The following is a 23832-nucleotide window of genomic DNA, read 5'->3' on the forward strand; positions in this document are numbered from 1 at the left end:
CCAGGGGATCTTTCCAACCTAGGGATCGAACCCACATCTCTTAAGTCTCCTGCATTGGCAGGCAGGTTCTCTATCACAAGCGTCAACTGGGAAGCACGAATATTCCTGTTATAGGGCAGAAATGCCTTTTTCTCATCAGGATATAAAATGGCTATAACAAGTCATTTTTCTGATACCTCTTACAGATCCAATTTTTAGAAACAGAGTAAAGATCATAGAACCTAGAACTTAAGTCTACTTCAAAACTTATCTTAATCAAAAAGCTGATCTTATTGTATCTTCCTAACATCAGCAGCATAATATATTTGGTCAAAACCAATTTCTCCAAAACCTATTATAGTAAAAACAGATAAAAGGATCAGAATTCAAAAGACTTTGATTAGTCAATAATGTTTTTCTTTTATCACATTTTAAAGTGATAATTATATCAAATATTTTCTGTACATCTTGATGGTTACTGTGATAGATGATTACTATAAATAATGAATATAAATATAGCTTCTCTTTTGTGGTTCTTTCCTTCACACTACTCTAGTCTCTTAACAAGACTCAACTCACCAATAGACAGTAGACACAACTACTACATTTCATGAAGTTTTAGATACATATAGAAACAAAAAAGTCAAGACTGAATTGCTTCAGATCACTCAGTTAAAGCAACACAGCAGAACATAAAAATCAAACTCTCACCAGCCAATCTAAAAACCTAAATCATTGTATCTCTAAAATTATGAGCTGCACATCTGGGAAGCCCTAACAAGAGAACCTGAAATTAAAACATCTACATCAAAGCAGTGTATATACAAGAATGGTGATAATGTAAGGTATTAAATATCATGACTCAAAATGGAATACATTCTTGGGATGGGAGGTGGGAAGGAGGTTCAAGACGGAGGGGACATATGCATACCTATGGTCGATTCATGTTGATTATGGCAGAAACCAACACAATATTGTCAAATAATTATCCTTCAATTGAAAATAAATACATTTTTAAATGGAAATATACTCATTTAAAAGGTAGTTAATAAGACAAATGAAGACCTTTACTAGTGCTAAAAATGATTTAAACAATGTTAACAATTTTAACTTAAGATTTTATTGAGGTATAACAAAAACACATATATTCTAAGTTTACAGCCAATGAATTCTCACACTTATGTAACTAGCTCCAAGATCAAGAAACGTAAGATAACTAGCATTCCAGAAATCCCCTTCCAGTCACTCCACCCACCAAGAGTTTTAACTATTATCCTAACTTCTAACACCATAGCTGATTTTTGTACTTAACACCCACTTTGTAAACTACTTCCAAAAAAAGGAGGAAAACAAGATAGATATTTAGTAGCAAGATTTTTCTTCTCCACAATTGACAATTACAGGAATAAACAACGTCACAGGTATATGTTTTCGTTTGTAACTATTATCAAATAGATAAAGAGATGACAGTGATTAAAAATTGAAACAACCTATTTCTATACGAAGCTATCAAAATCTCTATCTTCTTCAAGGACAGGTAGTGTTGTATCCAAGATCAATCATCAAGCCCTGTCTGGAATTCAGCAGGATCAGCAGTAAAGGAGGAACAAAAGATGGGTTTACATATGTATAGAGCAATGAGCAAACTGTAAGAGGCAGCCAGTCATACAAGGATCACCAAAATTAAATGCAAGAAAAACAAGTCACAGTAAGGCACAGGTATATGTGATTCAAGATTCAAGTAGGTCTCATTAGGAGAGCTACAATAAAAACTACAGATAATAACAAATGCTGACAAGGGAGTAAAGAAACTGGAAGCCTCACACATTGCTGGTGGGAATGTAAAATGGTACATATACTTTGGAAAAGTAGTTTGGCAGTTCCTCAAAAGATTAAACACAGAGTTATCATATGATCCAACACTTCCACTCCAAGGCATAACCCAAGAGAAATGAAAATATATATCCACACGAAACTTTATACACAAATATTAATAGTACCATTATAGCCACTCACAAGAGCCAAAACATGTTAACAATACAAATGTCCATCTACTGATGAATAAGTAAGTCCACAAAATTGATTAACACTCAATCATCAAAAGAAATGAAGTACTGATTCACTTTACAACATTATACAGACCTCAAAAACACCATGCTAAAAAAAAAAGTCATAGAAGACCACTTATTTAAAGACTCCTTTGATGACTGTACAACTCAGTTCATATTCTAAAAACCACTGAGTCCAGTACACTTAGAGTGAGGAGATGTGTATGGTATGTGAATTATATCTCAATAAAGCTGTTGCCAAAAAATAAAGCCATAATCAAGATTTCTGGGCCTCAGATCATTACGATCACCCTCTGGGTCTTGGCAAAGCAGATCCTGAGAGGCAATAAAAATCTGCCAAAAGAACAAGATAAATTTTGAGAACTGGAATCCATAAGAGAATTTACAAAGAAATGATTCACTGCATAATTTACTAAATTCAATTTCTTTTCCATTAGTTTATGCCCCAAGGCCAAAATAATGAACTCTTTATGTTAACTCTGCTCTGATTTTTGGTGAATTTTGTCTGCCGAATTCAAGGTGGAAAGGGAGTAAGAGAGAGAAGTGTGGAGTAAGGGAGAGAAGTAAGTATGGTGCCGCATGTATGTGCATTTGTATGCCAGTAACTGTTCTCTCCACTGTCACGCAGTCCTTAGATGCAATACTAACATCCCATATTACCTGAGATGTTCCCACCAAGGGAGTACAAATGTATGCTCTACTTTGAACTAAGAAGAAGAGGAGCAAGGTCATGAAAAGAAATAAGTATCAATTCTATATTTTTTAACTAAAAAAGCAACAAAATTGACACAAAGGATCAATACAGAATGCTCTGAACTACTTGCTATTTAATAAGATTACCGTCTAGTATTTTATTTCTGTAAAAATAATTGGTTGATCTAATTTATAAAGGTAATTTTGTACTAGATATATCTAGTTCCTTGGCTGTATTATGAATGGTTTGATATTATACAGTGTTTCAATACTGAAACCATAATACTAGTTCTTCTTTGTACTGGTTTGATTCAATCATTTTACTGCTATTCATAACAGCAGCATACCAATTACTCCTGATATTAGTTTAGGATACAGAATGAGTAGTAAATCCTGCGTGAAAGAAGATAACAGCTAAAAAGGCTAACTTTCAAAACTAAAAATTAGGGTTAGGATTTGGCAATTTACATTATAAATTAAGCTTATGTGATGTTATAAGTTTAATAATGGGGGTAAAAACCCACTAAGTTTATCAATACAACTTTCAGGAGCTGTTACTTCAATACAGTGATGCAGTTTAGAAAGAGTCATCATTATTGGTATGAACCTTCACTACCAATGATAAATATATTTTTATAATTAACACAATATTTTAAATTTTTAAATAAAAATAATTTTACAGAACTCTAAAGGAACAAGATTTTAAAAGGAATACATAAGATAATTTTAAACTTTCTATTAAAGTTTTAGAAGTTTTCAGAAAATGAACTAGAAATAAGTTTGCTCTTTATTTTCTTTCATATGTTAAAGTGAAAGTCGCTCAGTTGTGTCCAACTCTTTTCGACCCCATGGACTTCACAGTCTACGGAATTCTCCAGGCCAGAATACTGGAGTGGGTAGCCTTTCCCTTCTCCAGGTGATCGTCCCAACCCAGGTCTCCTGAAGTGCAGGCAGATTCTTTACCAGCTGAGCCACAAGGGAAACCCAAGAATACTGGAGTGGGTAGCCTATCCCTTCTCCAGTGGATATGCCCAACCCAGAAATTGAACTGGGGCTTCCTGCACTGCAGGATTCTTTACCCACTGAGCTATCAGGGAAGCCCAGAAGTCCCTTTCATATAATTAAATGGAAAAAAAAGGAAAGAAGACATAGGATAATGAAGATATAGGACAATGGAGCTTAGAACTGTCAGACTCTGAAAGTTGCCTTAGGAGAGGTCTGCTCAGGATCATTATCTCCCCTGAAAGGGTAAAGAGGAACCAAGAAGCACAGAGAGCACCAAGTTTACATTTAGAGTTCACATGGTCTGACTATCTCATCTCAGGTTTACTCTCTGAATGCAGAAGTCTTATGCCCCACCCTCCCAGTACAAACTTGACCTCAAATGACTTAGGGTAGAGAACTAGCTGACTAACCAAACCACCAAGAGGAAGATTTCAACACAACGATATTTTATATCTCCAAAACATTCTAGGAAGCTAGAGGAAATAAAGGCATTACAATAATAACCAAAAAAGCTATAGTGAATTTAAGAACTTCGAGAAAATATTAAGGGAAAATATATACTCAAAGGATACTGAGATCAAATTGAGGAACCAGAGATCAAATTGTCAACATCCACTGGATCACAGAAAAAGCAAGAGAATTCCAAAAAAACATCTACTTCTGCTTCATTGACTATGCTAAAGCCTTTGACTGTGTGGATCACAACAAACTGGAATATTCTTAAAGAGATGGGAATACCAGACCACCTTACTTGCCTCCTGAGAAACCTGTATGCAGGTCAAGAAGCAACAGTTAGAACCAGACATGGAACAACAGAGTATGCCAAGGCTGTATGTCAAGGCTGTATATTGTCACCCCATTTATTTATCTTATTAGAAGAGTGAAAAGAAAGAAAGTGAAAGTGAAGTCGCTCAGTTATGTCCAGCTCTTTGGGACCCCATGGACTGTAGCCTACCAGGCTCCTCCATCCATGGGATTTTCCAGGCAAAAGCACTGGAGTGGGTTGCCACTTCCTTCTCCAGGGGATCTTCCCGACCCAGGGATCGAATCCGGGTCCTCCACAGTGCAGGCAGATGCCTTACCCTCTAAGCCACCAGGGAAATCAAGAGTACATCATGTGAAATGCCGGGCTGGATGAAGCTCATGCTGGAAGCAAGACTGCTGGAAGAAACATCAATAACCTCAGATATGCAGATGACACCACTCAAATGGCAGAAAACAAAGAGGAACTAAAGAGCCTCTTGATGAAGGTGAAATGAGGAGAATCAAAAAGCTGGCTTAAAACTCAACATTCAAAAAAAGAAGATCATGGCATCTGGTCCCATCACTTCATGGCAAATAGATGGGGAAACAATAGAAACAGTTAGACTTTATTTTCTTGGGCTCCAAAATCACTGCAGACGGTGACTGCAGCCATGAAATTAAAAGACGCTTGCTCCTTGGAAGAAAAGCTATGACAAACCTAGACAGTATTTTAAAAAGCGGAGACACCACTTTGCCGACAAAGGTTCATATAGTGAAAACTATGGTTTTTAGTCATGTACGGATGTGAGAGTTGGACCATAAAGAAGGCTGAAAGTGAAAGTCGCTCAGCCATGTCTGACTCTATGTGACCCTCTGTATAGTCCATGGAATTCTCCAGGTCAGAATACTGGAGTGGGTAGATGTTTCTTTCTCCAGGGGATCTTCCCAACCCAGGGATTGAACCCAGGTCTCCAGCATTGCAAGCAGATTCTTTACCAGCTGAGTCACCAGGGAAGCCCAAAGGAAGAAGGCTGAGTGACAAAGAACTGATGTTTTCAAACTGTGGTGTTGGAGAAGACTCTTGAGAGTTCCTTGGACAGCAAGGAGATCAAACCAGTCAATACTAGAGGAAATCAACCATGAATATTCACTGGAAGGGCTGATGCTAAAGCTGAAGCTCCAATACTTTGGCTACTTGATGCAAAGAGCCAACTCATTAAAAAAGACCCTCATGCTGGAGGCAGGAAGAGGAGATGACAGAGGATGAGATGGTTGGATGGCATCATCGACTCAACGGATATGAGTCTGAGCAAACTGCAGGAGATAGTGAAGCACAGGGAAGCATGGCGTGCTGCAATCCATGGTGTTACAAAGAGTAGGACGCAACTGAGCAACGGAACAACAAAAGGTACTGAGTGAAAGGGAAGTTTATAATCCACATTTAAGTGGGATCACTGACAAAACGGAGTAAATAGTCAACCAAAGTTAAGTGTTTTCATTTGTGTACTAAACAGACGTGGATTCAAGTCTCTGGCCGTGACTAGCTATGTAACCTAAGGCATATTATTTAAACTAACACTGTTTCTCCTCTATAAAATTGGGACAATAATAGTACTGACCTCGTAAAAGTACTTGGGGTTAATGAGAGTACCTACCACAGTGCCTAGCATAATGGCTGTTATTCCTTTTTCAGAGCAGCTGTTATACACATAAGGTATACAATCTTTAAGGTCTTCCCTTATAACTAAAAATAAATGAAATCCTTAGAGTCAAAGAAAGGCATAAAATCATCTGTTTCTACAGAACCTTAAAGTGACAAAGGTTTTTTGGCACAAAACCTATGAACGCTAAAAATTCTATGATGCTGTATGGCAGAAACCAGCACAATACTGTAAAGTAATTTTGCTCCAATTAAAAAATAAATTTAAGAAAAAAATATTCTAAATTCTCCTTTACTATGGAGGATTAGCTGAGGAGCAAGACGCTTCAGCTCCCTAATTTCTAATACAAGACATACTACTTTTGGAAAAAGAGAAATTAAATGTCTTTCAAATAATAGGTTTCTATTACTCAGTGAACTTAATGATTTTCTTGTTTGTCTTGTTTAAAGTACTCTAAAATCCCTAAGTATTAGTCATCAAAGAAAAATTCAGCTAGCACCTATTTAGGTCTCCTATCAGTACAAACTGGGTGGAGTTCAACATATTATAAAAAGTCTACTGCTGTAGTCATGATTGTGTTATTATCATGGCCAGTAGCAAAACGAAGGGTGTATCTATCCTGCCAAGTCTGAAGAGTATCTGGCAGTCAATTTCAACTGGTTAGGAAGGCAGTATTACAAATTATAGGGTACAATGCACAAATGTCTAACATTTGCGCATTTGTGCATTGGCTTGGACTTTGGAGTTCATATTACAACATGAAAAGTGAGATATAAAGATATTGCTAATTACCTATTATATAAAATATATTCTATCAAGAAAAAAATGAAAGAATCGACAAAAAAAGGCCTATATGCAATAAATTATAGAACTGTACAACACACTCCTCATAAGTGGAGAGATACCACATTTCTGAATCAGCAAACACTCCAAATTGGCTCTGTTATAAATTAGAAGATAAATTTTTAAAATTTTATCTAAAATTAATTCAAATTCATACTGTCTATATTCAGTTTCTCATCATTTTGCTCACTAGAAACTTCAAATAATATTTAATAAAAAATAATAGCCCAGGTTGGATGCATGAGACAAGTGCTCGGCCCTGGTGCACTGGGAAGACTCAGAGGGATTGGGTAGAGAGGGAGGTGGGAGAGGGGATCGGGATGGGGAATACATGTAAATCCATGGATGATTCATGTCAATGTATGACAAAACCCACTACAATACTGTAAAGTAGTTAGCCTCCAACTAATAAAAATAAATGAAAAAAATAATAATAATAGCAACTATATGGCTATGTGTGTAACTGAGGAGGGTAGAAGTGAAAGGGCAAATCTGAACTCAAACTTTTTTTCCTTTTGTAAAATCAGGCAGTAATTTTACAACAAAGACAAAATTAGGGTATGTTCTGTTATCACTTATATGTAGAACCTAAAAAATAAAACAGAAATAAGACTCACACATACAGAGAACAAAGTAATGATTACCTGTGGGGAGAGGGAAGGAGGAAGACCAAGATAGGCATAGGGGATTAAAAGGTACAAAGTACTCTGTATAAAATAAATAAACTACAAGGATATACTGTACAGCACCAGGAAACACAGCCATTATTTTAAAGTTATTTCATAATAACTTTAAATGCAGCATAACCTATAAAAACACTGAACCACTATGTTGTACACCTGAAACCAAAATATTATCAATAAATTACACATCAATTAAAAATTAAGGGCATAAGCATAAAATAATCTGCTATGCAGCCTTTGAAAATGAGGCAGCTTCTGTACGATAATTTTTTAAAAGCAGATTGCAAATAAGTCTGTTAAAATGTTGTCCTTTTTTGTAAAACAACTTATGTTTATACATGCATGGAGAAAATACAAAAAAATATACACTTAGTTTGGGACTGTAATTGTGGATGGAGATTTAAAGCACAGGTTAGGAGCATATGTATTTTTATGTAACAAATTCCTTCATGGTTTGAATTTTTTATAAAATGATCATTTGCCACTTCTGAAATCAAAGTAGAAGAATTTTTAAAGGAGTGAAAAAAGAACTATGTTCTATTTTTCCTCTAGACTAGGACACAACTTTGTTATTAGCAGATTTCTATATAAATCAAATATATGATAGTATGATCTTTATGAGAATCTTGACTAAGCATAAAATTTCTCCTTAGTAACCAGAAATGACCACCTGTCCTAGACGGTTTAATGACAAAATAAGGCAGAAACTGATAGATGGCAATTAACTGTTGGCAAATTTGAATGAAGTTGTCAAATTTGAGAGATGATTATCCTTTTTAGTTAATGATACTACTCTATAATCCTAGGCATGTTGTTTCTGAACTTATCTCTATGAAGAAAATTTTCATGCTTGGAAAGTAATAATCTATTATCAAACCATTTCACAAAATCTTTCACCAATTAAAGTATAATAATTATTGAGTTAAATGAAAAGTATCAGTAAAAAGTCAAAAAATGTGCAAGGAAAACAAACCTCCACAATCTTGCATTCAAGTAATCAATCTGTCAAATTCCAAAAGGCTTCAAATTTACAAACTACTCTTAGATATTACTATTATTTAAACTTTCACTTTGCAAAACTGAACTTCAAATGGCCTCCAGGTTTCCTTGGTGATTGGAACTCAGTGAATTGAGAATTCTTTATTTTTAAAGTGACAGAGGCCAATAAAAAGACTTTTATAAGTGGAAAGGTATCTACTTTAACTAGCCTAATATCTTACCAAAATTTAACAATATGCAAGAGCTAAATGTAGAATTAAACTATACTGCTAAATAAGATCTGAAATCTTCACCGGAGCAAATTTAACAATTTGAACTAATTTTTGTCAGCCATTTTAAGAGAATTGGTCTTTTACTTATGAATAAACAGTCACATATGTTGAATGATGCCAAAGAAGTAAAGAGAAATAAAAAATACAAAAATAAAAATTACTGTGACTTATGCAAGACTCTTTGAAGAGAACAACCTCAACAAAGCAGTGAGCACATCCTTGTGAGAAGCAGGAAATACTATTTAAGATAGGTAGGGTGGATCCAAATGATGGTAGGCTGAGAAAGTCAAAATGAAAATTTCTCACTGATATAGTGTATGCCCAGTTATTCAATTAATTACAGAATGACTAGAAGTCTACGTCAAAGGCAAATGCAATGACCAGTTAAAGTGCATACACAAGAATCACTACCTATAATGGGCTTTATGGTTCTGTGGGCAGAGTATAAATAGATACAACAATAAAAAATGTGCAAGGAAAACAAGAAGAGACCAGGGAGAAGGCTTTGCAGTGGTGGGGGCAAAAGGTGGTTTTAGGAGTGGAGGGTCGTGTGAAGGAAGGAGAACTTATTTACCAAATCAAGGGTTGCATATCCAGCATCAACCAAACTTAAGCCAAAATACCAAAATATGACCTTGAAGCCTTTAACATTTTTTCAGAGAACTACTCAACAAGCGAGCCAGAACCACAAACTGCAAAACACTACAGAATTATGCTGTTTCGGAATGAATGTTGTTTTTTGCTGATACCACACTTGGTCCTAAACTTCATACTCCCACCCAAGCAAACACTCATGTTAAAATATGTTATATCTTTTATGATTCAGTAACTTATAATTCCTTTGCATAAAATACTTCAAGTTTTATCATGTTGTTGAAAAAACTCCCCTTTTCTCTTTCTATAAGGCAGAAATAAATACTCCATTTATTTGGAAGTCAGATTTATATAACTTTAACTCCTGAGAACAGAACCTAAACAGAAATGAGTCTATGAAGGTTAAAAATAATTATCAGGAAGGTCACATGCAATTCAATACTCAAAAACTATTATTTCATATTTAATACTAATAAGCTTTTACATTATTTTATATTTAATGCCAATAAGCTAATACTGGTAAGTATTGTTTGGATTTAACAGATGTAACACTGGTGGCAGCACCTAAATATTAAAAGACAGAAGAACTAAAGCACTTGTCCCAATAACTAAAGAGTCAGCAGTTTGTCTAGATTAAATAACATTATTTATGTGAAAAGATTCTGAGGGCAATACTGAAATAAAGCAAAGAATAAAAGCTCATGTTCTGAATCATGATTCTGAGCCCTCCAGAAGACAGACTGTTCTCAATAAAAGAAGCATACCGCATGCTTCAAACATATTTATAATAATATGGGTAATTTTTAGTTGCTTACCATGGTTAACATGGTTACATGTCAACTGTGACTAACAATATCATCTTAATTTCCATTGAAAATGTACAAGATGACAATGTCAATAGTACAAAAAAACTGCAAATAAATTCACAAAAATGGTAAAAAGCATAAAGTTTTTAAAAATACAAAATATCTTCAAAATATGAAACTATATTCCTAAAATGCAAAGTTTCTTCAACTGATAAAGAAAACACAGGTGACTTCTATCTATAATGTCTTTATTTGAGAAATTCAAAGAGCAAAATAACCAAATAGTAAAAAAAAAAAAAAAAAAAGGAAAGAGATTCAGCTTTGTTATTTAAAAACTTTAATCCCTAGTGGGTATCATTCCTCAGATCTAAGTTGCTAAGTATAAATAGGAGAACATAGGCTGAACTATAGAATTTTTAAGACAAGAAATTGGAAAGTTCAGAAAACCTGTGAGTATCACTGACATTCTTTAACTGTTACAAGGATGAACTCTGCTGTTCTGACTAAAACCTTTTCAGAGCGCTACAGTTACCATTTCAAATCAGGTTTTCCAAGATAATTCAACAATAAACTCTTTGCATGATCCAGGTCCATCCATTTTCTAAAATATTTAATAAAGTTTCAAGGAAGAAATAGATTTAAAAGCTCCAATTTCCATTACTTGGAACCCAAGTCCAGCAAAAGCAATTTGGAAAAAGGCTCCAACCTTCCTAATCTTTTACCTGCCCTGACAGTCTGCAAATGATTACCAAAAATTTCAGCATTATAGAAAAGAAAGGTAAGACTGAAATAACAGCAGTTACAGCAAAATAATACAAATATTATCGATGATGACAGCAACAAAGATGAAAATGAAGGAGAGGAATAGGCTCTAAGAAGACCGCAATTTCTGTAAGCAGAAATTCTCAAACACACTTCTTTGTCCTTCGCAGGTTTCTTGATGATACCCTTTCTTTTTGCATCCAGAGAGTTCATTTTTTCTTAAGTTCAGAATAAAACAGAAGAACCTAATGACTCTTCCCTATCTGGATGTCCTACAACAAGCATGCCTTAAAGCTTTCTAACTTTTTAAAAAACACTTAGAAGTACTTTTGAAAAGCTGCTTTTATGACTCCACAGCAGAAGACAAAGTCAACACACATAGATATTACCAAGTGCATGCTCAGCCACACAGTCACATCCAACTCTCCAACTCCTGGTGATTCCATGGACTGTAGCCTGGCAGGCTCCTCTGTCCCTGGTATTCTCCAGCCAAGAATACTGAAGTGGGTTGTCATTTCCTTCTACAGGGGATCTTCCAGACCCAAGGATCAAACCCAGGTCTCCTGAACTGCAGTCGGATTCCTTACCACTGACCCACCAGGGAAGCCAAATACTTCAATTAATAAATGTATCTCCTGGGTTAAAATGTTCAGCAACCATACATTAACAACCAACATGTACACAAAGCACACATGCCCAGATGTGTGTGTGACTGTGTTTTAATATGCTTTTGGGACATAAAGAGTAAAGGAAGGGAAACTATTATATCACATGAGAACAGCTAGGTAGTACTTCCAAGCACTAAATGTTAAACAGTGTCTTAATCATTAAATATATACTGTGTGTGACTGTGTATTTTATCATGTTTTTGTGATATAAAGAATAAAGGAAAGAAAACTTATTACAGGAGAACAGTTAGGTGGTACTCGCAAGTACTAAATGCTGCAGTGTCTTAATCATAAAATATATACTACAATTACATTAAGACAAAACACCAGAATTAAGCCATTTCTTCTGATGCAAACTTGGAAATCTTTGGTCCCAACCTTGACAATCTTGGTTTGGTGTTAGACCATAACGAATCTTCTTCAGCTAGAATGTATACCAAATCAAAAAATTCATGTGTTATGGACTGAACTGTGATCCATCTACATTCATATGTTGAAATCCTAGCCCACAGTATCTCAAAATGTGACTATATATAGGGCCCTTTTACTTCTTTAGAAGCAATTAAGGTTAAATGAGGTCATTATGAGTGGGCCCTAATCCAATTTGACTGGTGTCCTTTATAAAAAGATGAAATCTGGACACTCATAGAGACACACTTGTTCTTGAACTTCTACTCTCCAGCACCGTGACAAAATAGATTTTTGGTGTTTAAGTCACCCAGAATGTGGTATTTTGTTATGGAACCCATAGCAAACAAATACACCATGCAATAAACATCTCCTAAATATCTTAATGTGTTAGACTGTCCCAAAAGATGAATAAGACATAGACTTGTCCTTAAGAAGTTCAGTCAGTTCAGTCACTCAGTCATGTCCAACTCTTTGCGAGTCCATGAACTGCAGCACGCCAGGCTTCCCTGTCCATCACCGACACCCAGAGCTTGCTCAAACTCTTGTTCATTGAGTCAGTGATGCCATCCAACTATCTCATCCTCTGTCGTCCCCTTCTCCTCCCGCCTTCAATCTTTCTCACCATCAGGGTCTTTTCTGATGAGTCAGCTCTTCACATCAGGTGGCCAAAGCATTGGCGTTTCAGAGTCAGCATCAGTCCTTCCAATGAATATTCAGGATTGATTTCCTTTAGGATTGGCGGGTTTGATCTCCTTGCAGTCCAAGGGACTCTCAAGAGTCTTCTCCAACACCACAGTTCAAAAGCACCAGTTCTTCAGTGCTCAGCTTTCTTTATGGTCCAACTCTCACATCCATACATGACTACTGCAAAAGCCATAGCTTTGACTGTACTGACCTTTGTCAGCAAAGTAATGTCTCTGCTTTTTAATATGCTGTCTAGGTTTGTCATAGCTTTTCTTCCAAGGCGCAAGTGTCTTTTAATATCATGGCTGCAGTCACCATTTGCAGTGATTTTGGAGCCCAAGAAAAGTGCAGCAGATAGAGAAACCTATCAGTGGGTAATTAAAATACAAAGTCACTGAAACACACTGAAGTAGAATCTAATTCAATTTCAAAGGGGAGGCTGTACCAAGGAAGGTTTTTCAGAAGAATAAAAGGGAAAAATGAAATGGGAAGGAATGAGACTTGATTACCCTATTTTTCACAGCAGAAGTTCTCTGAATTAACTACATATTTAATGATGAAGTACACCTACAAAATTTTAAAACCCAGTGATCTGAAAGACAACACATGATCTTCTGAAAGACAGCATATAATCTTCAAAGATGCCATTTCACTTCAAACAATTATGTCTAGAATTATTAATACTGTTAAGAATAAAAGAAGAAAATAACATGACTTCATTTATTTATCTCCTTACTTATGACTGTGCTGGGTCTTCTGTGCTGCACAAAGGTTTTCTCCAGTTGTGGTGAGCGGGGGCTACTTTTCATTGCAGTGCTTGGGTTTCTCATTATGGTGACTTCACCTGTTGCAGACCATCAGCTCTAGGTACGAGGGCTTCAGTAGCTGCAGTGTTCAAGTTCAGTAGTTGTGGCACATGGGCTTTGCTGCCACGCAGCATGTGGGATCTTCCCGGATCAGAATGGAACCCATATACCCTGCACTGGCAAGTGGATTCTCAAACACTGAACCACCAGGGAAGTCCAAGATGACTTCTTGGGATACTTATCAGCATATGAAAGAAGAGACAAAGGTCCACACAATTACAAAATTTCTCCCAGAAGTTTTCTGAATTTAATCTGAGACAGAGGAATCTACTTCACAAGAACTAAAGCCCTATGCTCTCCTTTAACCTCTACCTGTAACACTAAGCTCCCTACCACTCTCATCAGGCAGCACAGTCTCAACTTCATTACCCTTCAGTAGACAGAGAAGAACTGTAAGCTAGAACACACTTAGAAGTTAAAACAGAATAAAGAGCAGTCCCAAAACTTGTCTGGAAATGTACAGATAATCAGCAACATAAAATGAGGAGTAAAATTAAAAATTAGCCTACACCATGAATTCTAACAGCTGTTTTTAGCAATGATTTCACATGAAAGCATAAATGGAATGTTCACCATAGTCTCAAGTGACACAAAGTTGAAAAAGAATTACGTATAAACTGAATAACAAAAATCAAGACCTGAAAATAAAAGTTTAGAATGAGATGAGCAAAATTTTTTAAAAGCATAAACTTTAATATAAAGTACAACTAAGTTTACCTTATATATAGATTAAAAACATAGGGGAGGAATGTTTACATTTTTCACCAAATAATTTTCCTAAAGTCAGTAACTGCGTAATTCAGAGACAGTCACTTACAAATGCTCCAAGTTGTAATTCTGGTCTAGTTCTACGAAAAGTATATAAGATATAACCATCCTTTTTGGGGGCCTTAAATATCAAAGTTTTCTGCTCTGAATTGATCAAATTTAAAATTTTTAATTTATGATTTTCATAAATCATCACTATGTGGTCATTTTAATGAAAGTAGAATAAGAAAAAGTGAGTTCTACCAGCATCTTCCTCATCGATACTCACCTTCACAAGGATAATTCTCTAGACATCACTCTCAAATTTCAACAAAGAAATTCTCCCCAAACTAATAACATGCAAAAGTAAAATGTATGTCAATATAATAGCGCAAAGCACAGGACAGAAGCAAATAGAATAAACCACTGTAAGTTTCTTGTATTATATATGAAATAAACTATTATTCCTTGAAAGCAGACTCTGAAAACACTTAAGTCAAAAGCAGGCAAGAAATGGGGAGAAAAAAGGAACAGAAGAGGTGGAACAAATAGAAAACAAACAGCAAGATGACATTAACGCCAACTGTATCAAAACAGGGTACTATTAGCATATGGATAGACTGGAAAGTCCAGAAATAGCCTCACACATATCATCAAATGGTTTTCAACAACAGGTCCAAGAAAATGGGGAAGGAGACAGTCTTTTCAACAAACGGTGGTGGAACAACCAGTGAATTATGTGGGAGAAATTTCAACTCCTACCTCACATGAGACAAAAAATAAGTCAAACAGATCACAGACTTAAACCTAAAAGCATGTACATGATCACACCACAGGCAAAGATTTCATAGATCACAAAAAAGACTAAACACTTTAACTGATAAACTGGACTTTATCAAAATAAAAACCTTCTACTCTACTCCATTAATACCATTAAGAAAAGAAAAAGTCAAGATAGCATGCTTAAGACAGAGAAAATTACATGTACATACATGCAATTCAAAAAACTAAAATCATGGCATCCAGTCCCATCACTTCACGGCAAATAGATGGGGAAACAATGGAAACAGTGACAGACTTTATTTTCTTGGGCTCCAAAATCACTGCAAATGGTGACTGCAGCCATGATATTAAAAGACACTTGCGCCTTGGAAGAAAAGCTATGACAAACCTAGACAGCATATTAAAAAGCAGAGACATTACTTTGCTGACAAAGGTCAGTACAGTCAAAGCTATGGCTTTTGCAGTAGTCATGTATGGATGTGAGAGTTGGACCATAAAGAAAGCTGAGCACTGAAGAATTGGTGCTTTTGAACTGTGGTGTTGGAGAAGACTCTTGAGAGTCCCTTGGACTGCAAGGAGATCAAACCCGCCAATCCTAAAGGAAATCAATCCTGAATATTCATTGGAAGGACTGATGCTGACTCTGAAACGCCAATGCTTTGGCCACCTGATGTGAAGAGCTGACTCATCAGAAAAGACCCTGATGGTGAGAAAGATTGAAGGCGGGAGGAGAAGGGGACAACAGAGGATGAGATAGTTGGATGGCACCACCGACTCAATGGACAAGAGTTTGAGCAAGCTCTGGGTGTCGGTGATGGACAGGGAAGCTTGGTGTGCTACAGTTCATGGAGTCTCAAAGAGTCGGACATGACTGAGCAACTGAACAACACAACAACACATAATTTATATGTATACATTACACAAATACACACCCAACTTGAATCCAGAATATATGTAAAACTCTTACATCTCAGTAAGACAAGCTCACCATTAACAGGTAAACAATATTTAACATTTTTCTAAACACATACATATACAAATGGCCAGTAAGTACACAAAAAAATGCTCAATAGTTTCCCGTATCAGGGAAATGTAAATTAAAACCACAAGATACAACTCTATACCCAAATAGGGCTAAAAGGCTAAGAAGATCAAAACACCATGTGTTAAGGGATGTGGCACAACTGGAACTCCACATACAACTCCAAGTAGCTTCAAATAAAGTCACGTTTATCTAACCTATGATTCAGTAATTCCACACCTAGGTTGAAAAATACAGGTATACAAAACTGTTTGTATGCAAATATTCACTTATAATAACCAAACAGTGGGAAAAACAAATCTCCAAGGAGTGAAAAGATAAAGAAATTTCCACATATCGGTACAATGGGATACCAAACAGCAACAATAACAGCAGCAAAGGAGCTACTGACACAAGTAAACATTATAGATGAATCTCAGAAACATCCTGCTAAGGGAGGGAATCAGATACAAAATATCTATCTACACTGATTTCATCTGCATGAAGTTCTAGGTTAGGCAAATTTAATGCAAGATAAACAAAATCAAAACAGTGGTTGTATTCTACAAAGGACTGGAAAAGAACTGAACAGAAGGTACATAAGGGAACTTATCTGAGGTGATGGTAATGTTCTATCTCTTCATAAGATTTTGATTACACAAATGTATAATTTGATAAGACTTAAATGGTACACTTAATATTTGTGCATTTAACTATATGTAAATTTTACTTCAAAAACAAAGAACTATATATAAATATTCAACTCTAGTTAATGACATGGAAGCTGAATTTGTTTAGGGGTAAAATGCACTGTTTGCAACTTAATTTAAAATACAAAGCCAAAAAAACCACCACAAACAGCAACTGACTTGACTGGTGAAAGATTACAGGAATGGATAGATGGAAGGATATGTGATAAAACAAAAAAGCAAATTGGTAACTGTAGAATCTAGGTAATAGGGAAATGGGCGTTTGCTGTACAATTCTTTCAACTTTAATATGCTTGAAATTTTCCACAGTAAAATGCTAGCAAGAAAACATTTGATGAGCAAAAGAAGCCAGACACAAAACAGTAACATTATATAATTCGTATGTATATGAGATTCTAGAGCAAACAAAACTAATCTATAATGTCAAAAATCAGATCAGTGGTTGCCTGGGACAGGAGCTAGGGATGACTTACGGCAAAGGAACAAGAAAGAACTTTCTGGGGTAATGGAATGTTTTATGTCCTGACTGGGGTGTTGGTTACATGGATATATGTATTTGCCAAAACTCACTGAACTGTACAGTAAAATATGTACCTTATACTTTTTATAAAATTATACTTCAATTAAACTGATTTTTTAAATGTGTTCACTATAAAAAAAATCTGAAATACACAGAAAAAGCACGTAAAAATTAAGTCCCTCATAATCACACCATCTTTCTTTCTCTTTTGACAATAGCCATGCCCAGTGGAGAAAAAATACAACTTAATGTTTTCCTGAAAGGCAATACAGAATGAATTCTGGAATTCCTTCCTTAGGTTGACTCAAAACCTAATGAACTTAAATCCCTTCAACCCCATCATTGCTATGAGCCTTCATCAAATTACTAACCATTCTGTGCCTAAATTTCCTCACCTGAATAATGGAAATATTTACCTCAAAGTTTTGTTGTAAATGTTAAGCAATCATCCTGGCAGAAAAAGCCCACAATCTTCCCCTGCCGTGAATTTTTTCTTTTGCAGGGCTTCAATTCTGTACGTACACCCACCTCAAAAGTCAGTCTTATTTGAGAGAACCTCAAATTCCTCTTGTTGATAAGACTAAAACCCTGAGTTGTTAAAGCCCAAAAACAAGGACTGGAATAACAAAATAAAACAGAAAACTAGATTAGAAAAGATGTCAGCTACCTTGAGAATGTAAGATCTAACATTCTGAGCAACAGTATACAAGGGTACAATTTCTCCCTGAGTGAATTCCAAGATGTATAATTTGATAAAAGTTGTTTCTGCTTTATCGATGTGATCTAGGTCAAAATATGTAACCTGGAGAATATTTATTAAAGAATGTGATGTTCCAAAGAATGAGAAAAAGAGTCATAAGAGAAAAACTGACATTTTACAAATGAAAGTAAAGATATACTGAAAACTGGACTGGGGAACACCTCTGGATAGAGTGTACACTCATATAAACTGAACCTCATGAAGAAAAAAAAATAATTTAGACCATGTAGATCATGCCTGCTATTCTGCTGAGTAAATACCCAAAATGAACACAAAAACATAATATTTTACTACTCTCTAGTTGGTCTCACTTCCCATGCACCACTCATGACATGAGCATCTTGTCAGATTCTAATATTTAGAGCCATTTATTTTTCCTAGAACGTGGACCACAAACACAGCCTACTACTGTCTACTACTTCATCTGGTGTTTAACAATGAAACACAACTTGTGCCAATACTGGAGGAAAAATATCCTTTTGGGGCTTTTAGAGACTGTGTATCTATATTTTACATTTTATGGGCAACTTTAGGGATTTCCAAGGTTATTTGGACAAAATGACATTTTTGTCTTCCTTGAATCTATGCATTCAGATAGCAAGTGAAAATCTTTTGTGGCAAAAAGCAAAACTGGCAAGCTATTAAACAATCTGAGGGTACTGGTTTGGAGAAACCAAGAAGTTACTATCCAGTATGCTGTCAGCCACTTTACTCAAAAAAACCTTCTGAATTTTTTTTGCTACCAGTATCTGCTCAAGGTGATAATTTAAAAGATAGTTAAAACACTACCCTGTTCCAAGAATTTCATGTTCTACATAAATACAGAAATCCTAACCCCAATATGGATTCCCATACATGTTAAGTCTAACCTACATTTACGCATATACTTTTGAGGCAATCTTCAGGATTTTAGTTTTAGTGTACATAAACTGTGACTTCTTCCTGTTAGGGAAGACAGTGGCAACTGACAAAGAGGCAACTAGGGATCAATAAAGATGACAGAAGACAAAAGAACAAAAATCTTTTAAATTGAAATTTGTTCCAAGATAAAGGCAGATGACTGAAAAACAAGTCCAGGCCTTATAACTGCTACCATGAGGAAAAATATTCACTTACACAGGAATAAAATGGGTAAATGCAAGTCTAGGAAGAAGGTTTTAGGAAGATCAATTCAGTTCTAGCAGGATAGTAACAGATTAGGCTACCCAAACTTTTTCAATTCCAAACACCTGGAAGCAGATCAGGATCTGGAAACAACACTCAAGTAAAAGAAATTAAATTTAGAACAGTTTATTAACATGTTAAGAGATACAATATCACTGATCGTATATTAGATACCATTTACTTAAGTACTGTGGTCAGTCAATAAATATTTATTGAGAGCCCATTACAAGTTCTAGGCACAGGGATCAGCAGGGAATGGGATACAGAAAGTTTCTCAAGGAAACTGCATGCAAATGAGGACAAACAAGACACAAGGAGACAAATAATCAAGATAATTTTAGAAATATGTGCTCTTAAGGAAACAAAACAAATAGTAAAGGTTAACCATCAACAGTGTCTTAGACAAGAAGCTAAAAGACACAATCATGAGAAGGAACCATCCACCAGTCAGCCAAGCTACACAGTTCTGGAGGAAGAGCACTCCTAGCAGGGGGAATAGTAAGGAAATGTCATGTGGCAGGAACAGACTTAACATGTACAAAGAACAGGAGTGGGAACAAAGGGAGAGGATGACATACAAGGGGATCAGAAGTGGTCAAGGGCCAGATCAGATAAAGCCTAAAACAAACTATGTGCCATGTTTTTATTTCACTTTATCCTCACTAAAAACTATTATCTCCAGGGAACTGAGAACTACGGAAGTCAAATGACTTGCCTAAACAGGTCTGACACAAACACTTGGATCTTAATTCCTACAAAAATTGCTGGATTTGGTCTCTCTTTTTAAAAACTAAATGTATACTTATGAGGGCTTTTACATGTTCACTCAATACTTCAGTTCTGAGACCTTATTTTTATGTATAATCATTATGTTACTCAACCACAATTTCTTCTCTTTATAAGGAAGATTTTCAGAACTCAGCCTCCATAGTGAGGGAATGCTTAAGTTTTAATAAAATGAAGTAACTGTTAAATAAAGATAAGAAAAGCACAAAATATTACAGAAGAACAAAAGGGAAGGCTACAGATTCTGGAGGAGAAACCACAGACGCTTAAGAGCTGGTCCTTAAAAGGAAATGGCAACCCACTCTAGTATTCTTGCCTGGAAAATCCCAAGGACAGAGGAGCCTAGCGGGCTACAGTCCATGGGGTTGCAAAGAGTCAGACATGACTGAGCACACATGCAAAAATAAGATTTCCTCAAGTGGAGAATAAGGATAATGGCAAATAGAGGAATGGCAGGCAGGAAGATGGTTATGAAAATAAAATGACCACTTTTATCTGTTACTATATATAGGTCTTTAAAGAAACGTGATTTCAGAGAAATTATAATTAAATCCTTGATAATGAATCACAATATGCAGAAATTCTGTCATTAAAATTTTTTATCACATGATTTTAATAAGACTACTTTGTATTAAAGAACACAGATGTTAAAAGTAGAAAAAGGTTTTGTGAACATATTTACTGCAATTATTTTTTAAAAGATTTATTCACATATTTAGATATGATTTAACCAATAGAATTAAGAAAAAAGCCCATTTCCATACCAACAATATAACTTGCTCCTAGCAATACTACTATTATTTACCAAAGCAAAAGTTCACATTATATTTAAACCTAGTAAATTATACACATATCTGTATCTCAAATTTCCATGCAATCCCCACTAAACTGTCAGTAAAAGTATTTTTTAATACACACACACACACACACCCAAAACTAACAGCAAGTATGGAACAGCAACAAAACGCAATTATCTGATTTGACAGCAATTATAAAAACAGAATAGAGGAAAAAAGTACTAAGAAGTTATTAAAGCTAATATTTCCTAAAATCAAAGGACATAAACCCTTGCTATCTTTGCCCTGTTGTTCAGTCGCTAAGTCATGTCTGACTCTCTGCAACCTCACAGGCGGCAACCCATCAGGCTCCTCTGTCCATGAGACTTCCTAGCCAAGAGTACTAGAGTGGGTTGCCATTTCCTTCTCCAGGGGATTTCACTGACCCAGGAATTGAACCCACATCCCCTACATTGGCAGGTGGATTCTTTACCATTGAGTCACCAGGGAAGTCCACCTTTGTCCTCTTAAACCATTATATTCTTATGGTAAAAGGTTAAACTGATACTTATACAATAAAAGAGGGAATATGAAGTATGTTCTTAAAAAAATAAAAACAATAAAGCAAAATAATCTAAAATTGTGATTCAACTATATTAGGCGAAAGAGTAAAGAAAGAAGTGTGAACTCCTTTTCCATAAGCAGTCAAAGGTAAGGCTTAAAACCGCTTAATCCTGGGACTTCCCTGGTGGTCCAGTGGTTGAGAGTTCACCCTGCAATGCAGGTGATGTGGATTTGACTACCGGTTGGGAAACTAAGATCCCACATGCCTTGAGGCAACTAAGCCACAACACAACTACTAAGCCTGCTAGCCAAAACTAGACAGTCCACACACCGCAACGAAAGCTGATGCAACAAAGCTCCTACATGCCACAATTAAGACCCAATGTAGACAAATAATTTTTTTTTAAAGGTTAAAAAAACTGCTTAATCCTCCGTGTTAACCAGTTGTAGCAGCAGTTTTCAAACTTTTTGACTTGTGAACCCCTTTACACTCAATAATTGAGGAACCTAAAGAGCTTTTATTATGTGGGTTGTATGTACCAGTATAATATTATAAAAGAAAGTTGGCAAATGTTTTAAAATTTTAATTCTAAAAACAGCAATAATAAACCCACTCCATGCTAATAAGTAACACTTATGAATATACTTTCCGAAAAAACTGCATGGCACTGCTGCTCATTTTTGTAAATCTCTTCAACAGAGAAACCTGGATTCTTATATCTGCTTCTGTATTCAATCTAAAATGAAAATCCATTTTCACACAAATATGTAGCTGAAAAAAGAAGAATTTTTTTAAATTTTACTATGTATTTACTTTTGGTTGCTCTGTGTCTTCATTGCTGTGTGCACGCTTTCTCTAGCGGCAGTGCACAGGATTCTCACTGCGGTGGCTTCTCCTATTGCAGAGTACAGGCTCTAGGGCATGCAGGCTTCAGTAGTTGCACTGCTGGCTTACCTGCCCCAAGGCATGTGGAATATCCCCGGGCCAGGGACCAAATCCCCGTCCCCTGCACTGACAGGCAGATTCTTAACCACTGGACAACTAAGAAAGTCACAAGGAAGAATATTTTTAATAGTATTTTCACGTAAGTGTGGATATTATCCTTCTTTGATATTAAGCCAAAACTTAAAAAGTATAATTCTGTAAAGATAAGTTGCAAAGGGGACTCTGAAACCGTATCAATGAAACTTTTCAGACCATTTCACTTAAAATCTATTGCTCTATCTTTCACTTAAGAAGGTCTTACATCCACAACATGATTTTGTAATATCATGCATGGACCTTTTGAAAAAAGACGGTCCACTGAGTTATGCACATCTTCCAAACACTTCACTGTAAGATAGCAAAGAAAAAAAAAATCACATGTTAATATCATCAATTTCATCAGCAAGGTCTTAAGAAGTTGCGAAGATCATACTGGCAGATATGTTTTCCAAAATTCTAATTTCTGCTTGAAAGCCTTAATTTTATATGGCAATAAATTTTGCTGGTCCAAGTGAGAGGCTCATTTCACTTATTTTTGAGAAAATAGGTACAAATATCCATGTTTAAATAACCATAGTTTGTCACTCTTTAAGTAAAAATAGTGTTCCATGAAAAAAGCAACCAGCTAGCTAGTTTGGCTCACACCTCAATCACACAAATATTTTTCTTCAAGACAAACATCATAGTTTGGTATGGAGCAGTAGTGTCTTATAACATTCTTCTCATTTTGTCACAACAAATATTAAAAAAAATCTACTCAAGCATCAGGATTAATGAAATTAACAAGCTCTACTGCTTCATGGAGGATATTCTTAAATGAAATCAGCTCCCCGCCCCCAACCAAAAATGTAAAGTGATGAAGAATATGACTACTGGTACAATTTTTGCCACTGTCTTGATATGCACTGCAGGGCCAGCAGATTTATGTATCACTGTGCTTGGACCACTAATTCAAATGTCAACACAGTAAAGCAGCAAAGAATACGTTAGCATTATTATGAAATAGTTTCAAACCAACAGGTAATTTGAAACATTTGATGATCCTCTCAAGACTCCACAGATCACATTTTGAGAACTGATGCTCTGGAAATATATATAAAATAAGAAGAGGAACTAAATCTCCAGGGGAAAGAACTCCATGGTAGGAAGACAGGGATGGCAAGGAGACATCTTTCCCTGTATACCCTTTGTACCATGTGAATTTGGTATTCCTTGTATGTATTTTATCTTAAAAAATTAGACAATTATTTTCTTTAAATGTAAACTGACATCTTACA

General features: G+C 35.7%; 1 protein-coding gene across 10 annotated transcripts in view; it reads right to left on the reverse strand.

Annotated features, from left to right (window-relative positions):
* Positions 1–23832, reverse strand: part of RNF111 (ring finger protein 111) — an 82740-nt gene that overhangs the window by 52196 nt on the left and 6712 nt on the right. The gene's annotated exons all lie outside the window — the stretch shown is intronic.

This window comes from Cervus canadensis, chromosome 6 (genome assembly GCF_019320065.1).
Source record: "Cervus canadensis isolate Bull #8, Minnesota chromosome 6, ASM1932006v1, whole genome shotgun sequence".
NCBI lineage: Eukaryota > Metazoa > Chordata > Mammalia > Artiodactyla > Cervidae > Cervus > Cervus canadensis.